The sequence below is a fragment of the Nycticebus coucang genome, chromosome X (assembly GCF_027406575.1).
Source record: "Nycticebus coucang isolate mNycCou1 chromosome X, mNycCou1.pri, whole genome shotgun sequence".
Taxonomy (NCBI): Eukaryota; Metazoa; Chordata; class Mammalia; order Primates; family Lorisidae; genus Nycticebus; species Nycticebus coucang.
Window position 1 is genome coordinate 138,786,645 of NC_069804.1, and position 25,445 is coordinate 138,812,089.

Here is a 25,445-nt window from a genome sequence, read left to right on the forward strand (position 1 = left end):
GCCATTAAAAAAAATGGAGACTTTACATCCTTCGTATTAACCTGGATGGACGTGGAAGACATTATTCTTAGTAAAGCATCACAAGAATGGAGAAGCATGAATCCTATGTACTCAATTTTGATATGAGGACAATTAATGACAATTGTGGTTATGGGGGGGGAACAGAAAGAGGGAAGGAGGGAGGTGGGTGGGGCTTGGTGTGTGTCACACTTTATGGGGGCAAGACATGATTGTGAGAGAGAGTTTACCTAACAATTGCAATCAGTGTAACCTGGCTTATTGTACCCTCAATGAATCCCCAACAATAAAAAAAGTAAAAAAACAAAAAAAATAAAAGTTTCATCATAGAGACTGAAAAAAAATATAATAATTTATGAAATACTTCTGGGCATTGGAAACTATATAATTATTTTCTAAAAACTATGTTGAGAGCAATAATTACTAATTAAACTGTCCCAACTATTTTTCCATCCGCATTATAGATAACATCTTCAACTCTCACAACTATTTTTTTAACCACGTTATAGACAACATCTTCAACTTGCCACCACTTTATCCTGTATGCACTGACAGTGTATACAGGGTGCTAATCTAATCCTTAGATAAATATAATTATTTTTAATTGATTGTTAAAAGCCAAATTGTCATGGTATTTTCACCCAGAAACTATGAGTTTTATATTTTTGCATACAGGATCTTTAAATGGGTATAGATTTCTTGCCTTCAGCAGTGGCTCACACCTGTAACTCCCAGCACTTTGGAAGACTGACATGGGAGGATTGCTTGCACCCAGGAATTTCAGAACAGCCTGGGAAACATAGCAAGACCTTGTCTCCACCAAATTAAAAACAAAAAATTAGTGTGGGTCTTTATTTTATTACATTCTTCATATATGGATTCTGTATTTTTGCCAAATGCTTGATCTTAATGGGCACTTACATGAATTTAGAAGGTTATGCGAAAATGTAATTTGAAACAAGAGTTAATTTCTTCTTTCCTCAATCTCATGTGTTGAATGTACGTATTTCAGAAATATTGCATATTTTGAATTTTCTAATGATCTTCAATTGCACTTGACATAAACTAGTTCATAGGAGAATGCAGCACAAAGACAAATTTGAGAATCTGGTTGATTAAAAGTGAGCAATTGCCTAGTACGATAGCATTTTTTTTCCCATTGCTAAATGTGTTTATTTCAGTGGATGTCTAGACCAAGGTCTTTGGGCTGCATGTGGATTATGTGAGGACTGTTTTGATTATCTACGGTAGCAGATACAGTGTATGGACTTTTTCATGTTGCTGTTGTCACCAGCTTTTGCTAGTGCTTGTGTATTTAATATCTGGCCCGAGACAACTCTTCTATTACCAATGTAATGCAGAGAAACTAAAAGGTTGATCACCCCTCACTAACTGCTGGTGATCTCCAGAGGACGTTGCAAAAGATTCCAAGAATAATTATTCCATGAACAAAAATAGTTTGGAATTACCTGAAAGAATTCTAGATCAGTCATTCCTAATGTGTTTGTAACTCTAAAGCTAAATATTAATGCCAGGATATAGTTTGTTTTATATAATAAAAACCAACTTAAATGCAAAAAAAAAAGAGATAAGATTAACATGATTTTTACTTTGAACTTTTATGTATAAGACTGTAATTTTGAAAATGGCAAAACAGAACAGTCTTAGAGAGTTTACTCTCCCTGTTCTCCACAATTGCCAGCCTTCTGACAAAGAAGTTGGGTGGACATATCCCATCTCCGCATGTTGCCTGAGAGTGACAGGCAGACAGACTCTCTTCGTCCGGTAATGCTGGTCCATCAGACAGAGCCTAACTCTTTTAGTCAACTGTCAGCTAAAGAATCTTTAAACCCATGTATAACCTGTGGGCCTCTGCTTTGAGATGTTCCACCTTTGGGGGTGAAACCAACATATGTCTTACATGTATTGATTTATTACTTTACCTTTAATTCCTGTCTCTGCGAAATGTATAAAACCAAACTGTTGGCTGTGCCTGTAATGGTAGCACCCTGGGAGGTGGAGGTGGGTGGAAAACTTGAACTCAGGAGTTGAAGATCAGCCTGAGCAAGAGTGAAACCTCATTTGTACTATAAATAGAAAAATTAGCTTTGCATTGTGGCGGACACGTGTAATCTCAGCTATTTGGGAAGCTGAAGCAGAAGAATCTTCTGAACTCAGGATTTTGAAGTTGCTGTAAGCTATGACAGTATGACACTCTAGCCTGGGAAAAAGAGTGAGACTTTGCCTCAAAAAGAAAAAAACAATAAACTGTAACCTCAACACACAAGGATTGCTCAAGGCTTCTCAGGTGTGGCTCTGGGCCATGGTCCACAAATTTGGCACAGAACAAACCTCTTTAAATTATTGACATTGTACAGAATATGGCTTCTTTTCCTTTGACAGTTTGTGGTATATTTTTAAAGCAGCAAAAAACAAATGAAGACACCATTTTAAGGTAATTTTTTTGTGTGTGTATGTGAGACAAAGTCTCATTCTGTTCATCAGGCAAGAGTGCTGTGTCTTTAACTTAGCCCACAGCAGCCTCAAATTACTGGAATCAAGTGATACTCCTGCGTCAACCTCCTGTGAAGCTGTGACCAGAGGGGCCCACTACAGCACCCAGCTAGTTTTCCTATTTTTAGTAGAGATGGGCTCTCACTTTTGCTAAGCTTAGTATTGAATTCCTGAACTCAAGTGATCCTCCTACCTTGGACTCCCAGAGTGCTGGGCATAGATAGAATTACAAAATCAATTTATAGCATGGACAGAGAGCAAAGGATTTACAATATGAGAGCCCTGCATGTGTGCATCCCTCCTGGGCCACCCTGGTCCTCCTTGGACAAGCCATTTAGCCTCTGTGGATCTCAGATTCTTGAGGTGAGTTCAACTTTTATTGCATGATTATCCGAGAAAATACAAAGAATAATTTCTATCCTTTAAATTCGCTGAGATTAGAATTGTGACCTAAGATGTGATCAATGTTGGAGAATGTTCCATGGTCTGATGAGAAGAATGGGTTTTGTTAGGATGAAATGTTCTGTACATGTCTGCTATATTCAGTTGTTGTATGGTGAAGTTTAAGTCCATAATTAGTTTACTTAGTTTCTTATTGGAAGATCTATCCAATACTGCCAAAGGGGTGTCAAAATCTCCAACTATTATGATGCTGGAAGATATTAAATTGCTCACGTCTGTTATGATCGCTTTTATAAATTGAGGAGCATTCTGGTTGGGTACATAAAAGTTAATAATTGACATCTCATCATGTTGTTTCCCTTAACAAATATGAAGTTACCATCCTTGTCTTTCCTTACTTTTGCTGGTTTAAAGCCTAGTGTATCTGCAAATACAATTGCTACCCCTCCTTTTTTTCTGATTTCTGTTTGCCTGGATTGCAGGTGCCCATCCCTTCACCCTGAGCCTATATTTATCCATTAACGTAAGATGACATTATTGTATTCAGCCGGTATCTGGCCTGAGTTTTTGTATCCAGTCAGCCAACCTGTGCCTCTTAAAAGGACAGTTTCAGCCATTCACATTGAGAGTATTGATAAGCCTGGTAGTATTTTGGGTGTTAAGTTTTTTTAAAGTCCTGGGAACATTTTGAATTTTTTCATCACTGTGGAAATTGGGATTTGGTCAAGAATGTCAGAGTGAGTTTAGTTTGGTGGTAAAGCATTGTGCTGGTCATTATGGACCATGGGTCTGAGGATATCCTGAAGAGCTGGTTTGGGTATGGCAGATTTCTTCAACATGTGTATGTCATTAAAGTATTTAACTATTCCATCATAAATGAAGCACAATTTATCTGGATACAGGATGCTGGGCTGAATGTTGTTTTGTTTTAGAAGATTGAAGGTCGATGACCATCCTCTTTTGGCTTGAAAAGTTTCGGCAGATAGATCTGCAGTCATTCTAATATTCTTCCCCTTGCAGGTTATGATTTTTTTATGTCAGGCTGCTTTCAGGATTTTCTCCTTCATAGTAACTTTGGCAAAGTTAATTACAATGTGTTTAGAAGATGCCTTATTTGGGTTGGGTCGTGCTGGGGTTTTGAAATTCTCTGTTATCAGATTTCAGTGTCTCTTGTCATACTTGGGATGTTCTCCTAAATTATCTCTTGGAGTAGAGTATCTGTGCCTTTTGGACCACCCTCTTCTTCAGGGATTCCTATGAGGCGAATGTTTGCTCTTTTGGAGTGGTCCCACCATTCTCTCAGGGAATGATCCATTTTTGCTGTCCACTTCTATTCCTCTTTGAGAGTATGGGAGCATTCAAAAGCTTTGTCTTCAGTGTCAGAGATCCTTTCTTCTGCCTGCTCCATTCTGTTACTGAGGGATTCTACTGTATTTCTAAAATCTTTGAGGGCTGCAAGTTCTTGACGCAATGTATCGAAATCCTTGAGGTTTTTGCTTTGAGTTCATTGAATTCTTGAGACAACTTCTGAATTGCTCCTTGAATTTCTAATTCCATTTTTACCTCCATTCTCTTAATTTTATTTGCAATCCCAATTCTTCATTTGATCTCTGACATCTCAGCCATTTGTTTATGAATGGAATCTTCTGTTGTGTCTCCTTTGTCTTTCCTTGGGGGGAGGGTTTGATCTACTCTGGTTATTCATGTTGCCAGAGTTTTTCCCCTGATTCCACCCCATGATTGTTTTTCACCATTTGTCTAGAGAAGCTGGCAAAGTGAAATTGAATTGAGGGCTCCTGGAGTTGTAAATGAGCAGCCCTTTATCAAGAAACTGGGACTGGTGATTGCAGCTTTTCCCTAACAGTGTTACAAACATCTCATTCAGAACTACTGCCTGAAACTCTGGGCACCTGCTTGGTGTGTTGGGTCTAGATGGCTCTGACAGTATTCAGCTAGTTTCTGTTCAATCCTACTGAACCAGTGGCTTTGGGCTGAAGTCTCAGCATTGGAGATACATGAGCAACTAACACACAGTGCCCTCCCCCCACACACAAGTAACAACCAGAAGGGGAGAATCCCACACTCCCACCACAGTGCAACCAGAGTACAACCTTGGTGGCTTTCCATTGATGGGCCCAGGTCAAGAGTTCGAAACCAATTGTTCCTGTTGACACAAACACCAATCAGGTGGGAGAGTTCAAAAGGTCTTTGGCAACTAGCCAGTGGGGGTCCACTGGCAGCTGAATTTGACCCCAGGTGGAGGGACCGTGGAGCTGCCATTACTGTCAGGAGCCGTGCTGCCACTTTCAGGGGTGGTGCTGCCAGTCTGGGGTACTGCTGTGTGCAGGTCACATAAGCTGGTGGAGAGCAGGAGGGCGTTGCCACTAGGGTCAGAGGAGCTAGGCAGAGAACTTGAAGGCAGACCCGCTGACACCTGGTCTCGTGCTACAGGAGCCAGGCAGTGAACCAGAGGGTGGAGCTACTGACCCCTAGCCTCATGCCACAGGAGCTGTGGGGGAAGCCGGAGGGCACAGTCACCAGCCTTAGGTGCTTTAGGAGTCACAGGAGCTGGGGAGGAGTCTCCAGCCATCGGCAGCAGGTCTCAGGAGCCAAACTAAAAGCCAGAAGTCAGAATAATCGGCCATGGGCCATATGGGTCACAGGAGCCAGGTGGGAGTCACCTGTTGCAGGCCATGGGACCAAGAGGAAGGGCGGCAGTTGCAGGCCACTGGTCAGGGTATTCAGGAGCCATGTGGGGAGCTAGAGGGCAGAGTCTCTGGCCATGGGCCACACAAGTAACCGGAGCTGGGTGGGAGTGGGTGGCCATGGGCCACACAGGTCACAAAGCTTGGTGGAAGTTGCCTCTAGGCCCACGGGTCACAGGAGCTGGGTGGGAAGCTGAGCTGCCCACCACAGGCTGCCGAGCTGGGGAGCCAGTGGGCTGCAGACCCCGGTGGTCGGTAGCCACAGGACCCCAGCTATGCTCTTTCCAACATGGGGTAAGTCTGTCTCTCCTTGTGACGCCCTGTCTCTATTAAAGTTATAGTTTCAGCGCAAATGTCCCACAGCTCATGAGGTGCCCTGCCCTAGCAAAAATCTGCCACATGCTCCAGATTTTGCAAGGGTGGTGTTTCAGACTGCCAGGAGAGGGAGGAGGGGTGGATGGGGAGTTCAGGCAGGTAGGGAGAATATTAGATCAACTTTTGGCCCAGGAAAGAGACTGCCTGGGCTTGCAGCAGTATCTTTCCATGGACGGAGCCTGGGCCTTCGGTCATTCTCTTCCTTTAGTGAAGAGAAAGGTCTTCTGTTCTGTATGTGCCTCAAGCCGCTCTCCTGGGGGTGAGGGAGGGGGAAGGATTCCCATCCTTTTTGGGATGGGTTTTGTACCTGAAATTTGTTTCCTTGGATTCCCAGCTTGTTGGAGCAGGGGTGATACGAAACTATCGATACTCTCTTTCAGCTCTGCCCCCTATCTTCCACTTTATTGGGTTATTTCTGGCCATTATTTCTCCCTCTGGACAGGAGCCTCTGCCAAAAGCTGGCTTCAGTCGGTCATCTTGCCTCCCTCTCCAAAACAAATTTATTAATATATATCAGTGATTGCCCCCTGAAAATTGCAAAAGAAAACAGCAGGTAGCTGCAAAAGAAATTCTCCTCCAAATATCAAAACTAATTCAACACTGAGCTAAAATAACCTGGAAAACAACTATGTAACAGATAATGGCACCTCAGTTTCTTGAGAAGTATAATCATTAACTCACTGAATTCTTTGTTGTAATTGTAGCTATGCAGCTACTATTAAGGTAAGGACAAAAGTATGATAAAGTTTGGAAAAAGCTGTTTCCCCAAAACTCAATATTTCATGCCTTGAGGCACCTGAATTCTCACTGGCAATTAAAGTTTACTTCTCCTTAATTCTAAACTGTTCTAGCAAATTCTATATAAGTGCTGCAGGAGAAGCCTGGTGGTCACCTGGTTGGGTGGGGATGGGGGTGCAGTGCTCCAACACTCCTAGCTGCGCTGCCAAGAGTATTCTTTGGGGAGTTTTGGAGATCTGCTCTAACACACATGTTGTCCCCAATCACTGTGGTCCACCTGCTTTATTTTGATTGCACGCTGAAAACTTTAATTCTCATTAATTCTAATTTTGGAATTCAATGTTTCTACATCTGGTGTATATTACCAAAATTCAACCTTCAATCTCAAATAACAGCCTATTGGGACATATTTTATCTAATTATTCTCAAGATGGTTACTCATCTATAATTAAAAGACAATAAAAATTTTATTGTAACATGGCCAGGCCAATGTATCTGTCATCTTAACTCTGGAGAAAAATGGCTTTTGTATGGATCCTTAAAAAAATTATAATAATATGACACTATTCAAAATAGCAAATCTAATTAAAATGTTTACATTTCTTTCTTCTTAATACAAATTATAAATAAAAACAATAATTAAAATTATATTCTGATTACACATAAAACAAAGTACTATGTTTTCCAGATCTTTTTTTTTTGTTGTTGTTATTGTTGGGGATTCATTGAAGGTACAATAAGCCAGGTTACACTGATTGCAATTGTTAGGTAAAGTCCCTCTTGCAATCATGTCTTGACCCCATAAAGTGTGACACACACCAAGGCCCCACCCCCCTCCCTCCGTCCCTCTTTCTGCTTCCCCCCCATAACCTTAATTGTCATTAATTGTCCTCATATCAAAATTGAGTACATAGGATTCATGCTTCTCCATTCTTGTGATGCTTTACTAAGAATAATGTCTTCCACGTCCATCCAGGTTAATACGAAGGATGTAAAGTCTCCATTTTTTTTAATGGCTGAATAGTATTCCATGGTATACATATACCACAGCTTGTTAATCCATTCCTGGGTTGGTGGGCATTTAGGCTGTTTCCACATTTTGGCGATTGTAAATTGAGCTGCAATAAACAGTCTAGTACAAGTGTCCTTATGATAAAAGGATTTCTTTCCTTCTGGGTAGATGCCCAGTAATGGGATTGCAGGATCAAATGGGCGGTCTAGCTTGAGTGCTTTGAGGTTTCTCCATACTTCCTTCCAGAAAGGTTGTACTAGTTTGCAGTCCCACCAGCAGTGTAAAAGTGTTCCCTTCTCTCCACATCCACGCCAGCATCTGCAGTTTTGAGATTTTGTGATGTGGGCCATTCTCACTGTGGTTAGATGATATCTCAGGGTTGTTTTTATTTGCATTTCTCTAATATATAGAGATGATGAACATTTTTTCATGTGTTTGTTAGCCATTCGTCTGTCATCTTTAGAGAAAGTTCTATTCATGTCTCTTGCCCATTGATATAAGGGATTGTTGGCTTTTTTCATGTGGATTAATTTGAGTTCTCCATAGATCCTGGTTATCAAGCTTTTGTCTGATTGAAAATATGCAAATATCCTTTCCCATTGTGTAGGTTGTCTCTTTGCTTTGGTTATTGTCTCCTTAGCTGTACAGAAGCTTTTCAGTTTAATGAAGTCCCATTTGTTTATTTTTGTTGTTGTTGCAATTGCCATGGCAGTCTTCTTCATGAAGTCTTTCCCCAGGCCAATATCTTCCAGTATTTTTCCTATGCTTTCTTTGGGGATTTTTATTGTTTCATGCCTTAAATTTAAGTCCTTTATCCATCTTGAATCAATTTTTGTGAGTGGGGAAAGGTGTGGGTCCAGTTTCAGTCTTTTACATGTAGACATCCAGTTCTCCCAACATCATTTATTGAATAGGGAGTCTTTCCCCAAGGTATGTTCTTGTTTGGTTTATCGAAGATTAGGTGGTTGTAAGATGTTAGTTTCTTTTCTTGGTTTTCAATTCGATTCCAAGTGTCTATGTCTCTGTTTTTGTGCCAGTACCATGCTGTCTTGACCACTATGGCTTTATAGTACAGACTAAAATCTGGTATGCTGATGGCCCGAGCTTTATTTTTGTTACTAAGAACTACCTTAGCTATACGGGGTTTTTTCCGGTTCCATACAAAACGCAGAATAATTTCTTCCAAATCTTGAAAGTATGATGTTGGTATTTTGATAGGAATGGCATTGAATAGGTAGATTGCTTTGGGAAGTATAGACATTTTAACAATGTTGATTCTTCCCATCCATGAGCATGGTATGTTCTTCCATTTGTTAATATCCTCTGCTATTTCCTTTCTGAGGATTTCATAGTTTTCTTTATAGAGGTCCTTCACCTCCTTCTTTAGGTATATTCCTAGGTATTTCATTTTCTTTGAAACTATGGTGAAGGGAGTTGTATCTTTAATAAGCATCTCATCTTGACTGTTATTGGTGTATACAAAGGCTACTGACTTGTGGACACTGATTTTATATCCTGAAACATTACTGTATTTTTTGATGACTTCTAGGAGTCTTGTGGTTGAGTCTTTGGGGTTCTCTAAGTATAAGATCATGTCGTCAGCAAAGAGGGAGAGTTTGATCTCCTCTGCTCCCATTTGGATTCCCTTTATTTCCTTTTTTTGCCTAATTGTACTGGCTAGAACTTCCAGCACTATGTTGAATAGTAAAGGTGACAGAGGACAACCTTGTCTGGTTCCAGTTCTAAGAGGAAAAGCTTTCAGTTTTACTCCATTCAGTAAAATATTGGCTGTGGGTTTGTCATAGATAGCTTCAATCAGTTTTAGAAATGTGCCACCTATGTCTATACTCTTCAGTGTTCTAATTAGAAAAGGATGCTGGATTTTATCAAATGCTTTTTCTGCATGTATTGAGAGGATCATGGGATCTTCATTTTTGCCTCTGTTAAAATGGTGGATAACATTTATACACTTGCGTATGTTAAACCAGCCTTGCATCCCTGGGATGAAGCCTACTTGATCATGATGAATGACTTCTTTGATGATAAGCTGTAATCTATTGGCTAGGATTTTGTTGAGAATTTTTGCATCTATATTCATGAGTGAGATTGGTCTGAAATTCTCCTTTTTGTTTGGGTCTTTTCCTGGTTTTGGTATCAGGGTGATGTTTGCTTCATAGAATGTGTTGGGGAAGATTCCTTCTTCCTCAATTTTTTGGAATAATTTCTGCAGTACAGGAATAAACTCTTGCTTGAAGGTTTGATAGAATTCTGGAGTGAAGCCATCTGGACCAGGGCATTTTTTGGTTGGAAGATTTTTTATTGTTTCTTTGATCTCAGTGCTTGAAATTGGTCTGTTTAGGAGCTCTATTTCTTCCTGGCTGAGTCTAGGGAGAGGGTGTGATTCCAAATATTGATCCATTTCCTTCATATTGTCAAATTTCTGGGCATAGAGTTTCTGGTTGTATTCAGAGATGATCTCTTGTATCTCTGTGGGATCAGTTGCTATTTCCCCTTTATCATTTCTGATTGAGGTTACTAGAGATTTTACTTTTCTAATCCTCCTTAGTCTGGCCAATGGTTTATCTATTTTATTTATTTTTTCAAAAAACCAACTCCTTGTTTCATTAATTTTCTGAATGATTCTTTTGTTTTCAATTTCATTGAACTCTGATTTGATTTTGAATATTTCTTTTCTTCTACTGAGTTTAGGTTTAGATTGTTCTTCTTTTTCCAATTCCATAAGATGGCTTGTGAGATTGTTGATGCGCTCTCTTTCTGTTTTTTGAATGTAGTCATCTAAAGCGGTGAATTTTCCTCTCAAAACTGCTTTTGCAGTATCCCACAGGTTTTGGTAGCTTGTGTCTTCATTGTTGTTATGCTCAAGGAAGTTAATGATTTCCTGTTTTGTTTCTTCCTGCACCCATCTGTTATTCAACAGAAGATTGTTTAATTTCCATGCCTTTGGGTGGGGTCGAGCATTTTTGTTAGAGTTGAGTTCCACCTTTAGTGCCTTATGGTCTGAGAAGATACAAGGTAAAATTTTAATTCTTTTGATTCTGTTGATATTTGTTTTCTGTCACAGGATATGATCGATTTTGGACAATGTTCCATGGGGTGATGAGAAGAGTGTATATTCTTTATCTTTTGGATGGAGTGTTCTATATGCATCTATCAAGCACAGTTGTTCCAGGGTGTCATTGAAATCTGCTATATCTTTGTTTAACTTCTGTTTAGAGGATCTGTCGAGCTCTGTAAGAGGAGTGTTAAAGTCCCCTGTTATTATGGTATTATCAGATATCATATTGCTCAGACTGAGTAAGGTCTGTTTCAAGAATCTAGGAGCAGATTGGTTGCATAAATTGGGTGCATAAATATTTAGAATTGAAATGTCTTCTTGTTGTATTTTTCCCCTGACCAATATAAAGTGACCACGTTTGTCTTTTTTGACTTTAGTTGCTGTAAATCCACATGTATCTGAAAATGAGATTGCAACTCCTCTTTTCTTCTGACTTCCATTTGCCAGAAAAATTGTCTTCCAACCCTTGACACGGAGCTTTAATTTGTCTTTTGAAGCCAGGTGTGTTTCTTGCAGACAGCAAATGGATGGCTTGTGTTTTTGAATCCAGTCAACCAATCTATGTCTCTTCAGTGGGGAATTCAAGCCATTAACATTTATTGAGATAATTGATAAGTGTGGTAGTATTCTATTCGTCTTTTTTGGTGAGAGTCCATTGCTTAGTTTTATCTTTTGCGTCAGTGTGGAGGTTTGGTTCTGTTCTTTAATTTCTGAATTCTTACTTTGCTGCTGATCCATTGTGGTGGTCAGTGTGCAGAACAGGTTGAAGTATTTCCTGTAGAGCTGGTCTTGTTGTGGCGAATTTCCTCAATGTTTGTATATCCGTAAATGATTTGATTTCTCCGTCAATTTTGAATCTTACCTTAGCAGGGTACAGAATTCTGGGCTGGAAATTGTTCTGTTTATGTAGATTAAAGGTAGATGACCATTGTGTTCTTGCTTGGAAAGTTTCATTAGAGAAGTCTGCAGTCACTCTGATGCATTTGCCCCTGTAGGTCAACTGGGGCTTGCTCCAGGCAGCTTGCAGAATTTTTTCTTTTGTCTTGACTTTGAACCGGTTCATCACAATGTGTCTTGGAGAAGCTCGGTTAGAGTTAAGGCGACCTGGGGTCCGATAGCCCTCTGAAAGCAGTGTGTCAGAATCTTTAGTGATATTTTGGACATTTTCTTTTATAATATTCTCTAGTATGGCTTCCATTCCTCTGGGGCATTCTTCTTCCCCTTCTGAGATTCCTATAACTCGTATGTTGGAATGCTTCATAAAGTCCCATAATTCTGACAGTGAACGTTCTGCTTTCTCTCATCTTCTCTGCCTCTTTTACTACCTGAGTTATCTCAAAAACTTTGTCTTCTACCTCTGAAATTCTTTCTTCTGCATGGTCTAACCTTTTGCTGATACTTTCCATTGCATCTTTAAGTTCCCTGATTGACTGTTTCAGTTCCTTCAGCTCTGCTATATCCTTTCTATATTCTTCATATCGTTCATCTCTGATTTGATTCTGTTTTTGGATTTACTTTTGGTTATTTTCCACCATTTAATTAGCAGTTTCCTTCATTGTTTCCATCATTTCTTTCATTGTTTTCAACATGTGTATTCTAAATTCCCTTTCTGTCATTCCTAACATTTCGTTATAGGTGGAATCCTCTGCAGTAGCTACCTCGTGGTCCCTTGGCGTGGTTGTTCTGGACTGGTTCTTCATGTTGCCTGGAGTTTTCTGCTGATTCTTCCTCATGAGTGATTTCTTTTATCTGTTTCCTTGCCCTAATTTTCCTTTCACTTCCTCTTGCTCTTTAAGTTCTCGTGCCTGTGGACTAAGGGTTACAGGACCAGAAGGGTGAGAAGGTTGAAGAGCAAAAAAGGGATGAAAGGAAGGAGGACTGAGTGATAAGGAAAAAAAAGAAAAACAGAGAAAGGAGAGGGGGTGAGTAAAAGGAATATTGAAAAGAAGACAGGCACAGAAAGAGGGAGACAGAGCAATATAGGTGTACATTAGGGTACTTTGACACAACCTTAAAAAAAACCCCACCTTCTGGGGGTGCCCAGTTGGGTGGTTCCCTTGAGGTCAGCAGCTCTTTGCTAACCTGATCAGACACAGTATTCCACCAAATAGAGAGGAAAGACAAAAATGCTATAAATCAAACCAAAACAAGGAAACAGAAAACTTTACGGGATAAAATTGGGTGGAAAACCAAATAATAGCCATAGAGACAGTAGCAAATATGAAGTTCTAAATATTGAAAAAGGCAGCAATGGGAAATTATAATTAAACTAGAAAAATTGAGAAAGAAAAAGTATCTGTATGGAAAAGGTTGAACTTAAAAAACAAAACAACATCAACAACATCAATATAAACAAAAAGAAAAAAACAAACAAACCAAAAAAAAAAAACACAATGAAAAACAAAGCAGTATGTATATGTTATTGAATATTGTCTGGGCAACACGTGGTCTTCTGGGGTATGAGATGTTAATCACAGTTCTGATACGACTGGAGGCTGCTAGTTTCTCAAACCCCAGCAGGCAGACACCATAATCTCTTTTCAGCCCACTTAAAAGGCACTTTGAACTTGTTCACTTGCTGAGCAGAAGCTTTCCCAGGAAAATGCTTGTCGCTGGAATCACTGCTGAAGTGGCTATCCACTTACCCAGTGTGCCAAAACTGGTGTCACTCTGCCCCTGAAGTTTAGGGCTGCAAAGCAGCTCAGACCCTGCCCTTAGGCTCCTTGGTCACTGGGTTACCAGCTCCCACCCAATTCTAGCTCTGAGACCCTAAGGGCAGAGCTTGCCGGAGCAGATCGCTCACAATGGCTCCCTGTGACCCACAGCCAAACACTATTAGCTCTGTCTGGCTCAGCGGCTCAGACTGGGGCCCTAGACAACGGCCAAAGTTCTTCGCACTCCCGCTCAGGCTCTCCCCAAGGCAGTTCAACTGAGTGCCAAGTCCGAAGACACCAAAATAGTTCCCAGGTAAGGCCTTTCTGGTTTGCAGTCTCTACTGAACTTACAGTTGCGGGCGGGTTTAGATGGATTGAACACCCATGACCACTTGCCGGTTTTCCACTGTTTTAGTCCTCCTCTTGGGGTCCAGAAGTCTCTCGCTGACTCCCTGTATCCTCTCAGGGGTGATGATAGGCAGATCCCACCAGCCAGAGATGCCTGGAGTCCTATCTCCCCAGACTCACGGTGCCCAGATGCAAGGAAGCTGTTACTCGGCCACCATCTTGCTCCGCCTCTATGTTTTCCAGATCTTTAAATTATGACAGTGAAAAAAAAATAAAGTATGGCACTTGTGCTTTAATAGGAATTGCATTAAATTTGTATATTGCAACTGAGTTATAGCTTTCATGTGGAGGTCCTACATTAGTTTCATAATAAGGGTGAGTACATTGGGTACTAGAATAGGGAGAAGGGGGAAAGGGAGGGGAGGGAGGGGGGAGTTAGGTTGAGGGAGGGGGATTAATGGGATTATACCTGCGGTGCATCTTACAAGGGTATATGTGAATCCTAGTAAATGTGGAATGTAAAGGTCTTAGCAAAATAACTAAGAAAATGACACAAAAGCTATGTTAACTAGTGTGATGAAAATGTGTCAAACGGTCTATGAACCAAGTATATGGTGCCCTATGATCATACTAATGTACACAGGTATGATTTAATAAAAAAAAAATTGTATATTGCTTTGGGTAGTATGGACATTTTAACAAAGTTGACTCTTCCCAGCCATGAGCATGGTATATTTTTCTATGTGTTAACATCTTCAGCTATTTCTTTTCTTCTCAGAGTTTCATAGTTTTCTTTATAGTGATCTTACATGTTTTTATTAGGTAAGTTCCCAAATATTTCATCTTCTTTGGCACTACTGTAAAGGGAATAGTGTTCTTGACTATTTTTTTCAGCTTGACTATTGTTGGTATATATAAAAGCTACTGATTTGTGAGTATTGATTTTGTATCCTGAGACGATGCTGTATTCCATGATCACTTCTAAAAGTTTTGTAGTTGAGTCCCTGGGGGTTTCCAGGTACAAAATCACATGATCTGTGAAAAGTGAAATCCTCGAATAGCCAAGACATTACTTAGAAATAAAAACAAATCAGGAGGAATCATGCTACCAGACTTCAGGCTGAACTATGATAGTGATGAAAATAGCATCGTACTGGCCCAAAAATAGAGAGGGAAATGTATGGAACAGAATAGATAACCAAGAGTTGAACCTGGAAACTTACTATCATTTGATCGTTGATAAGCCTATCAAAAACATAAATTGTGGGAAAGATTCCCTATTTAACAAACAGTATTGGGTGAATTGGCTGGCGACTTCTAGAAGACTGAAACTGGACCCACACCTATCACCTATTAACAAAAATTGACTCTCACTGGATAAAAGATTTAAACTTCAGGCATGAAACTATAAAGATACTCGGAGAGAGTGCAGGGGAAACATTTGAAGAAATTGGCCTGGGAGAGTATTTTATGAGGAGGTACCCCCGGGCAATTGAAGCAACACCAAAAATACATTACTGGGATCTGATCAAACTAAAAAGCTTCTGTACAGCCAACAATACAGTAATTAAATCAAGCAGACAGCCCTCAGAATGGGAGAAGATATTTGCAGGTTATGTTTCTGACAAAGGTTTGATAACCAGAATCTACAAAGAACTCAAACTTATTAATAAGAAAAAAACAAGTGACCCCATTTCATTGTGGGCAACATAATTGAACAGAACATTCTCTGAAGAAGACAGGCAGATGGTCTACAGACACATACAAAATTCTTATCATCTTTAATCATCAGAGAAATGCAAATCAAAACCCCTTTGAGATATCATCTAATGTCAGTAAGAGTAACCCACATAACAAAATCCCAACACAACAGATGTTGTCGTGGATGTGGAGAAAAGGAAACACTTCTGCCCTGCTAGTGGGAATGCAAGCTAATATGTTCCTTTTGGAAAGAAGTTTGGAGAACACATAGAGATCTAAAAGATCTAGAAATTGAAAGGCCTGCCATTCAATCCTGCAATTCCTCTATTAGGTATATATGCAGAAGAGCAAAAATCACTTTACAACAAAGATATTTGCACAAGAATGCAACCCAATTCATAATTGCCAAGTATTGGAAGAAGGCCAAGTGCCCATCAACTCATGAATAGATAAATGAATCATGGTTTATGTATACCATGGAATATTATGCAGCCTTAAAAAAGACGGAGACTTTATCTCTTTTATATTCACATGGATGGAGCTGGAACATATTCTTCTTGGCAAAGTATCTCAAAAATGGAAGAAAAAGTATCCAATATACTCAGCACTATTATGAAACCAATATATAATCACCCACACTTTCATATGACACATAAAACACAACTATAGCCCAAGATGAAGGAGGAAGGTGGAGGGGGGAGGCTGGATGGAGGGAGGTTAATCAGTGGGATAACACCTATGGTGCATATTGCAAGGGTACATGTCAAATCTCTTAAGTGTAGAGTATAAATGTCTTACGTTTTTCATTCTTTTAATTGTTAAATCATAGCTGTGTACCTTAGTGCAATCAAGGGGTACAATGGGCTGGTTTCATATACAATCTGAAATATTCTCATCAAACCGTTCAATGTAGACTTCATGGCATTTTCTTAGGTATTGTATGTAGGCATTCATATCCTGCATTTAGTAAGTTTCACCTGTACCCATTCTAAGATGCACCGTAGGTGTGGCCCCACCCATTACCCTCCCTCCCCCCTAACCTCCCCCTCCCTTCCCCTTTTTTCATAGTGTTGTGGTATAGTTGGGTTATAGCCTTCATGTGAAAGCTATAATTTAGATTCATAGGAAGTCTCAGTACATTGGATACTTTTTCTTCCATTCCTGAGACACTTTGCGAAGAAGAATATGTTCCAGCTCCATCCATGTAAACATGAGAGAGGTAAAGTCTCCTTCTTTCTTTAAGTCTACACAATATTCCATGGTATACATGTACCACAATTTGCTAGTCCATTCGTGGGTCGATGGGCACTTGGGCTTCTTCTGTGACTTAGCAATTATGAATTCAGCTGCAATAAACATTCTGGTACAGATGTCTTTGTTATATTGTGATTTTTGGTCTTCTGGGTATAAATCTAGTAAAGAAATTATAGGATCGAATGCAAGTCTATTTTTAGGTCTCTTAGTATTCTCCAAACATCCTTCCAGAAGAAACGTGTGCATTTCCACCAGCTCTGTAGAAGTGTGCCCTTTTCGCCACATCCACGCCAGCATCTCTGGTTTTGGGATTTGGTTATGTGGGCTTCTCTTACTGGGGTTGGGTGATATCTAAAAGTAGTTTTGATTTGCATTTCTCTGATGATTAAGGATAATGAGCTTTTTATCATGTGTTGGTAAATCGTGTGTCTGTCTTCTTTAGAGAAGTTACTCTTCAAGTCCCTTGCCCACCCTGAGATAGGATCATGTGTTCTTTTCTTGCTAATACGTTTGAGTTCTCTGTGGATTCTGGTTATTTGACCTTTATTGGAGGTATAACCTGCAAATATTTTCTCCCATTCTGAGGGCTGTCTGCTTGCTTTACGTACTATGTTCTTGTCTGTGCAGAAGCTTTTTAGTTTGATCTCGTCCCAGTAGTGTATTTTTGATACTGCTTCAATTGCCTGGGGAGTCCTCCTCATAAAATATTCACGCAGGCCGATTCCTTCAAGAGTTTTCCCTGCACTTTCTTCAAGTATTTTTATAGTTTCATGTCTTAAGTTTAAATCCTTCATCCAGTGAGAGTCTATCTTAGTTAATGGTGAAAGGTGTGGGTCCAGTTTCAATCTTCTACAGGTTGCCAGCCAGTTTACCCAGCATCATTTGTTAAATAGGGAATCTTTTCCCCACTGAATGTTTTAATTGGCTTGTCAAAGACCAAATAATAGTAAGTAGCTGGATTCATCTCTTGGTTCTATGTTCTGTTCCAGTCATCTACTTCTCTGTTTTTGTGCCAATACCATGATGTTTGGATCATTATCAATTCATAGTACAGTCTCAGGTCTGGTAGCATGATTCCTCCTGCTGTGTTTTTATTGCTGAGTAATGTTTTGGCTATTCGAGCTTTTTTCTGATTCCATGTAAAACGAAGTACTTTTTTTTCAAGATCTTTAAAATATAACAATGGAGCTTTAATAGGAATTGCATTAAAATTATATATTGCTTTGGGTAGTATAGACCTTGTAACAATATTGATTCTTCCCAGCCATGAGCATGGTATGTTTTTCCATTTGTTAACATCTTCAGCTATTTCTTTTCTTAAAGTTTCATAGTTCTCATTGTAGAGATATTTCACATCCTTTGTTAGGTACACTCCCAAATATTTCATCTTCTTTGGCACTACTGTGAAAGGAATAGAGTCCTTGACTGTTTTTTTTGGCTTGGTTATTGTTGGTATATATGAAGGCTACAGATGTATGGGTGTTGATTTTGTAGCCTGAGACGTTGCTGTATTCCTTGATCACTTCTAAAAGTTTTGTAGCAGAATCCCTCGTGTTTTCCAGATATACGATCATATCATCTGCGAACAGTGAAAGTTCGAACTCTCCTGAGCCTATGTGGATACCATTGATTACCTTTTCTTCCCTAATTGCAATAGCTAGACCTTCGATTACAATGTTAAAGAGCAATGGAGACAACGGGCAACCTTGCTTGGTTCCTGACATAAGTGGAAATAATTTCAATTTAACTTCATTCAATGCGATATTGTCTCTGGGTTTGCTGTAGATAGCTTCTGTTAGTGTAAGAAATGTCCATTCTATACAAATTTTCTTAAGTGTTCTATCATGAAGGGATGCTGGATATTATCAAAAGCTTTTTCTGCATCAATTTAAAGAATCATATGGTCCTTATATTTTAGTTTGTTTATGTGCCGGATTACATTTATGGATTTACGTATATTGAACCAGCCTTGAGACCCTGGGATAAATCCCACTTGGTTGTGGTGTATAATTTTTTTGATGTGTTGTTGGATTCTGTTTGTTAGGATCTTACTGAGTATTTTAGCATCAATATTCATTAGTGATATTGGTCTATAATTTCTTTTCTTGTTGGGTCTTTCCCTGGTTTGGGGATCAAGGTGATGCTTACTTCGTAGAATGTGTTGGGTAATATTCCTTCTTTTCCTATATTTTGGAAGAGGTTTAGTAATATAGGTACTAGTTCTTCTTTAAAGGTTTCGTAGAATTCTGATGTAAAGCCATCTGGTCCTGGGCTTCTCTTTTTAGGGAGATTTTGTATATTTGATGCCATTTCAGGACTTGATATAGGCCTGTTCAACATTTCCACTTCATTCTGGCTAAGTCTTGGTAGGTGGCGTACTTCCAGGTGTTGGTTGATTTCATTCAGATTGTCATATTTCTTTTTTTATTTTTTTTTATTGAATCATAACTGTATACATTGATATGATCATGGGGCATCATACACTCGCTTCATAGACCATTTGACACATTTTTATCACAATGGTTAACATAGCCTTTCCGGCGTTGTCTCAGTTACTGTGCCAAAACAATTACATTCTACATTTACCAAGAAGACTGGCGCACAGCCTTCAGACATATGAAAAAATGCTCATCATCTTTAATCATCAGAGAAATGCAAATCAAAACTACTTTGAGATATCATCTGACTCCAGTGAGACTAACCTATATCACAAAATCTCAAGACCAGAGATGTTGGCGTGGATGTGGAGAAAAAGGGAACACTTCTGCACTGCTGGTGGGAATGCAAATTAATTCATTCCTTTTAAAAGGATATATGGAGAACAGTCAGAGATCTAAAAACAGATTGCCATATTTCTGAGAGTAGAGTTTCTCGTAGTATTCACTACGAATTTTTTTGAATTTCTGAGGGGTCTGTTGTTATTTCATCATTGCCATTTCTGATTTATGAAATAAGAGATTTTACAGAGGCAGAGCAAGATGGCAGCCGAGTAACAGCTTCCTTGCATCTGGGCACCATGAGTCTGGGGATATAGGACTCCAGGCATCTCTGGCTGGTGGGATCTGCCTATCATCACCCCTGAGAGGATACAGGGAGTCAGCAAGAGACTTCTGGACCCCAAGAGGAGGACTAAAACAGTGGAAAACCAGCAAGTGGTCACGTGTGTTCAATCCGTCTAAACCCGCCCACAACTGTAAGTTCAGTAGCAGCGAGACTGCAAACCAGAAAGGCCTTACCTGTGAACTGTTTTGGTGTCTTTGGACTTGGCACTCAGCTGAACTGCCTTGGGGAGAGCCTGAGCGGGAGTGCGGAGAACTTTGGCCTATGTCTAGGGACCCAGTCTGAGCCACTGAGCCAGACGGAGCTAATAGTGTGTGGCTCTGGGTCACAGGCAGACATTGTGAGCGATCTGCCCTGGCAAGCTCCGCCCTCAGGGTCGCAGAGCAGGAATTGGGTGGGAGCTGGTAACCCAGCGACCAAGTAGCCTAAGGGCGGGGTCTGAGCCGCCTTGCAGCCCTAACCCTCGGGGGCAGTGGGAGACCAGTTTTGACACACAGAGTAAGTGGATAGCCACTTCAGTAGTGATTCCAGCGACAAGCACTTCCCGGAGAAAGCTTCTGCTCAGTAAGTGAACAAGTTCAAAGTGCCTTTTAAGTGGGCTGAAGAGAGATTTAAGGTGTCTACCTGCTGGGGTTTGAGAAACTAGCAGCCTCCAGTCATATCAGAACTGTGATTAACATCTCATACCCCAGAAGACCACGTGTTGCCCAGACAATATTCAATAACATATACATACTGCTTTGTTTTTGGTTGTGTTTTTTTTTTTTTTTGGTTTGGTTGGGTTTTTTTTGTTTATTTTGATGTTGTGGATTGTTGTTTTGTTTTTTAAGTTCAACCTTTTCCATACAGATCCTTTTTCTTTCTCAATTTTTCTAGTTTAATTATAATTTCCCATTGCTGCCTATTACAATTATTAGAACTTCATTTTTGTCAGAGTTTCTACCGGGATTATTTGTTTTTTCCAGCCAATTTTATCCCATAAAGTTTTCTGTTTGCTTGTTTTGGTTTGACTTATAGCATTTTTGTCTTTCCTCTCTACTTGGTGGAGGTGGGGTACTGTGTCTGATCAGGTTAGCAAAGAGCTGCTGACCTCAAGGGAACCACCCAACTGGGCACCCCCAGAAGGTGGTTTTTTTTTAAAGGTTGTATCAAAGTACCCTACTGTACACCTATATTGCTCTGTCTCCCTCTTTCTGTGACTCTCTTCTTTTTGTCAATATCCCTTTTATCCACCCCCTCTCCTTTCTCTATTTTTCTCTTTTTTTTTTTCTTACCACTCGGTCCTCCTTTCTTTCATTCCGTTTTTTGCTCTTAAATCTTCTCACCCTTCTGGTCCTGTAACCCTTAGTCCACAGGCACAAGAAATTAAAGAGCAAGAGGAAGTGAAAGGAAAATTAGGGCAAGGAAACAGATAAAAGAAATCACCCATGAGGAAGAATCAGCAGAAAACTCCAGGCAACATGAAGAACCAGTCCAGAACAACCCCTCCAACTGACCATGAGGTAGCTACTGCAGAGGATTCCACCTATAACGAAATGTTAGGAATGACAGAAAGGGAATTTAGAATACACATGTTGAAAACAATGAAAGAAATGATGGAAACAAAAAAGGGAACTGCTAATAAAGTGGAAAATAACCAAAAGTAAATCCAAAAACAGAATCAAATCAGAGATGAACGATATGAAGAATATAGAAAGGATATAGCAGAGCTGAAGGAAATGAAACAGTCAATCAGGGAACTTAAAGATGCAATGGAAAGTATCAGCAAAAGGTTAGACCATGCAGAAGAAAGAATTTCAGAGGTAGAAGACAAAGTTAGATAGTAAAAGAGGCAGAAAAGAAGAGAGAGAAAGCAGAACATTCACTGTCAGAATTATGGGACTTTATGAAGCGTTCCAACATACGAGTTATAGGAATTCCAGAAGGGGAATTAGAATGCCCCAGAGGAATGGAAGTCATACTAGAGAATATTGTAAAAGAAAATGTCCCAAATATCACCAAAGATTCTGACACACTGCTTTCAGAGGGCTATCGGACCCCAGGTCGCCTTAACTCTAACCGAGCTTCCCCAAGACACATTGTGATGAACCTCTTCAAAGTCAAGACAAAAGAAAAAATTCTGCAAGCTGCCTGGAGTAAGCCCCAGTTGATCTACAGGGGCAAATGCATCAGAGTGACTGCAGACTTCTCTAATGAAACTTTCCAAGCAAGAAGACAATGGTCATCTACCCTTAATCTACTTAAACAGAACAATTTCCAGCCCAGAATTCTGTACCCTGCTAAGGTAAGCTTCAAAATTGACGGAGAAATCAACTCATTTACGGATATACAAACATTGAGGAAATTCGCCACAACAAGACCAGCTCTACAGGAAATACTTCAACCTGTTCTGCACACTGACCACCACAATGGATCAGCAGCAAAGTAAGAACTCAGAAATTAAAGGACAGAACCAAACCTCCACACTGATGCAAAAGATAAAACTAAGCAATGGACTCTCACAAAATAAGACGAATAGAATACTACCACACTTATCAATTATCTCAATAAATGTTAATGGCTTGAATTCCCCACTGAAGAGACATAGATTGGTTGACTGGATTCAAAAACACAAGCCATCCATTTGCTGTCTGCAAGAAACACACCTGGCTTCAAAAGACAAATTAAAGCTCCGAGTCAAGGGTTGGAAGACAATTTTTCTGGCAAATGGAATTCAGAAGAAAAGAGGAGTTGCAATCTTCTTTTCAGATACATGTGGATTTAAAGCAACTAAAGTCAAAAAAGACAAAGATGGTCACTTTATATTGGTCAAGGGAAAAATACAACACGAAGACATTTCAATTCTAAATATCTAAGCACCCAATTTACATGCTCCCAGATTCTTGAAACAGACCTTACTCAGTCTGAGCAATATGATATCTGATAATAACATAATAACAGGGGACCTTAACACTCCTCTTACAGAGCTGGAAAGATCCTCTACACAGAAATTAAACAAGGATATAAGAGACTTAAATGAGACCCTAGAACAACTATTCTTGATAGACGCATATAGAACACTCCATCCCAAAGATAAGGAATATACATTCTTTTCATCACCCCATGGAACATTCTCCAAAATTGATCATATCCTGGGACACAAAACAAATATCAACAGAATCAAAAGAATTGAAATTTTACCTTGTATCTTCTCAGACCATGAGGCACTAAGTGTGGAACTCAACTCTAACAAAAATGCTTGACCCCACCCAAAGGCATGGAAACTAAACAATGTTCTGTTGAATAACAGTTGGCTGAAGGGAGAAATAAAACAGGAAATCATTAACTTCCTTGAGCATAACAACAATGAAGACACAAGCTACCAAAACCGTTGGGATACTGCAAAAGCAGTTTTGAAAGGAAAATTCATCACTTTAGATGCCTACATTTGAAAAACAGAAAGAGAGAGCATCAACAATCTCACAAGAGATCTTATGGAATTGGAAAAAGAAGAACAATCTAAGCCTAAACTCAGTAGAAGAAAAGAAATATCCAAAATCAAATCAGAGATCAATGAAATTGAAAACAAAAGAATCATTCAGAAAAATAATGAAACAAGGAGTTGGTTTTTTGAAAAAATAAATAAAATAGATAAACCATTTCCCAGACTAAGGAGGAATAGAAAAGTAACATCTCTAGAAACCTCAATCAGAAATGATAAAGGGGAAATAACAACTGATCCCACAGAGATACAAGAGATCATCTCTGAATACTACCAGAAACTCGATGCCCAGTAATTTGACAATGTGAAAGATATGGATCAATATTTGGAATCACACCCTCTCCCTAGACTCAGCCAGGAAGAAATAGAACTCCTGAATTGACCAATTTCAAGCACTGAGATCAAACAAACAATAAAAAATCTTCCAACCAAAAAATGCCCTGGTCCAGATGGCTTCACTCCAGAATTCTATCAAACCTTCAAGGAAGAGCTTATTCCTGTACTGCAGAAATTATTCCAAAAAACTGAGGAAGAAGCAATCTTCCCCAACACATTCTATGAAGCAAACATCACCCTGATACCAAAACCAGGAAAAGACCCCCCAAAAAGGAGAATTTCAGACCAATCTCACTCATGAACATAGACGCAAAAATTCTCAACAAAATCCTAGCCAATAGATTACAGCTTATCATCAAAAAAGTCATTCATCATGATCAAGTAGGCTTCATTCCAGGGATGCAAGGCTGGTTTAACATACGTAAGTGTATAAACGTTATCTACCATATTAACAGAGGCAAAAATAAAGATCACACGATGCTCTCAATAGATGCAGAAAAAGCATTTGATAAAATCCAGCATCCTTTTCTAATTAGAACACTGAAGAGTATAGGCATAGGTGGCACATTTCTAAAACTGATTGAAGCTATCTATGACAAACCCACAGCCAATATTTTACTGAATGGAGTAAAACCGCAAGCTTTTCCTCTTAGAACTGGAACCAGACAAGGCTGTCCTCTGTCACCTTTACTATTCAACGTAGTGCTGGAAGTTCTAGCCAATACAATTAGGCAAGACAAGGAAATAAAGGGAATCCAAATGGGAGCAGAGGAGGTCAAACTCTCCCTCTTTGCTGACGACATGATCTTATACTTAGAGAACCCCAAAGACTCAACCACAAGACTCCTAGAAGTCATCAAAAAATACAGTAATGTTTCAGGATATAGAATCAATGTCCACAAGTCAGTAGCCTTTGTGTACACCAATAACAGTCAGGATGAGAAGCTAATTAAGGACACAACTCCCTTCACCATAGTTTCAAAGAAAATGAAATACTTAGGAATATACCTAACGAAGGAGGTGAAGGACCTCTATAAAGAAAACTATGAAATCCTCAGAAAGGAAATTGCAGAAGATATTAACAAATGGAAGAACATACCATGCTCATGGATGGGAAGAATCAACATTGTTAAAATATCTATACTTCCCAAAGCAATCTAGATATTCAATGCCATTCCTATCAAAATACCAACATCGTACTTTCAAGATTTGGAAAAAATGATTCTGTGTTTTGTATGGAACCGGAAATAACCCCGTATAGCTAAGGCAGTTCTCTGTAACAAAAATAAAGCTGGGGGCATCAGCATACCAGATTTTAGTCTGTACTACAAAGCCATAGTGCTTGAGACAGCATGGTACTGGCACAAAAACAGAGACATAGACACTTATAATCGAATTGAAAACCAAGAAATGAAACTAACATTTTACAACCACCTAATCTTTGATAAACCAAACAAGAACTTACCTTGGGGGAAAGACTCCCTATTCAATAAATGGTGTTGGGAGAACTGGATGTCTACATGTAAAAGACTGAAACTGGACCCACACCTTTCCCCACTCACAAAAATTGATTCAAGATGGATAAAGGACTTAAACTTAAGGCATGAAACAATAAAAATCCTCCAAGAAAGCAAGAAAGCATAGGAAAAGCACTGGAAGACATTGGCCTGGGGAAAGACTTCATGAAGAAGACTGCCATGGCAATTGCAACAACAACAAAAATAAACAAATGGGACTTAATTTAACTGAAAAGCTTCTGTACAGCTAAGGA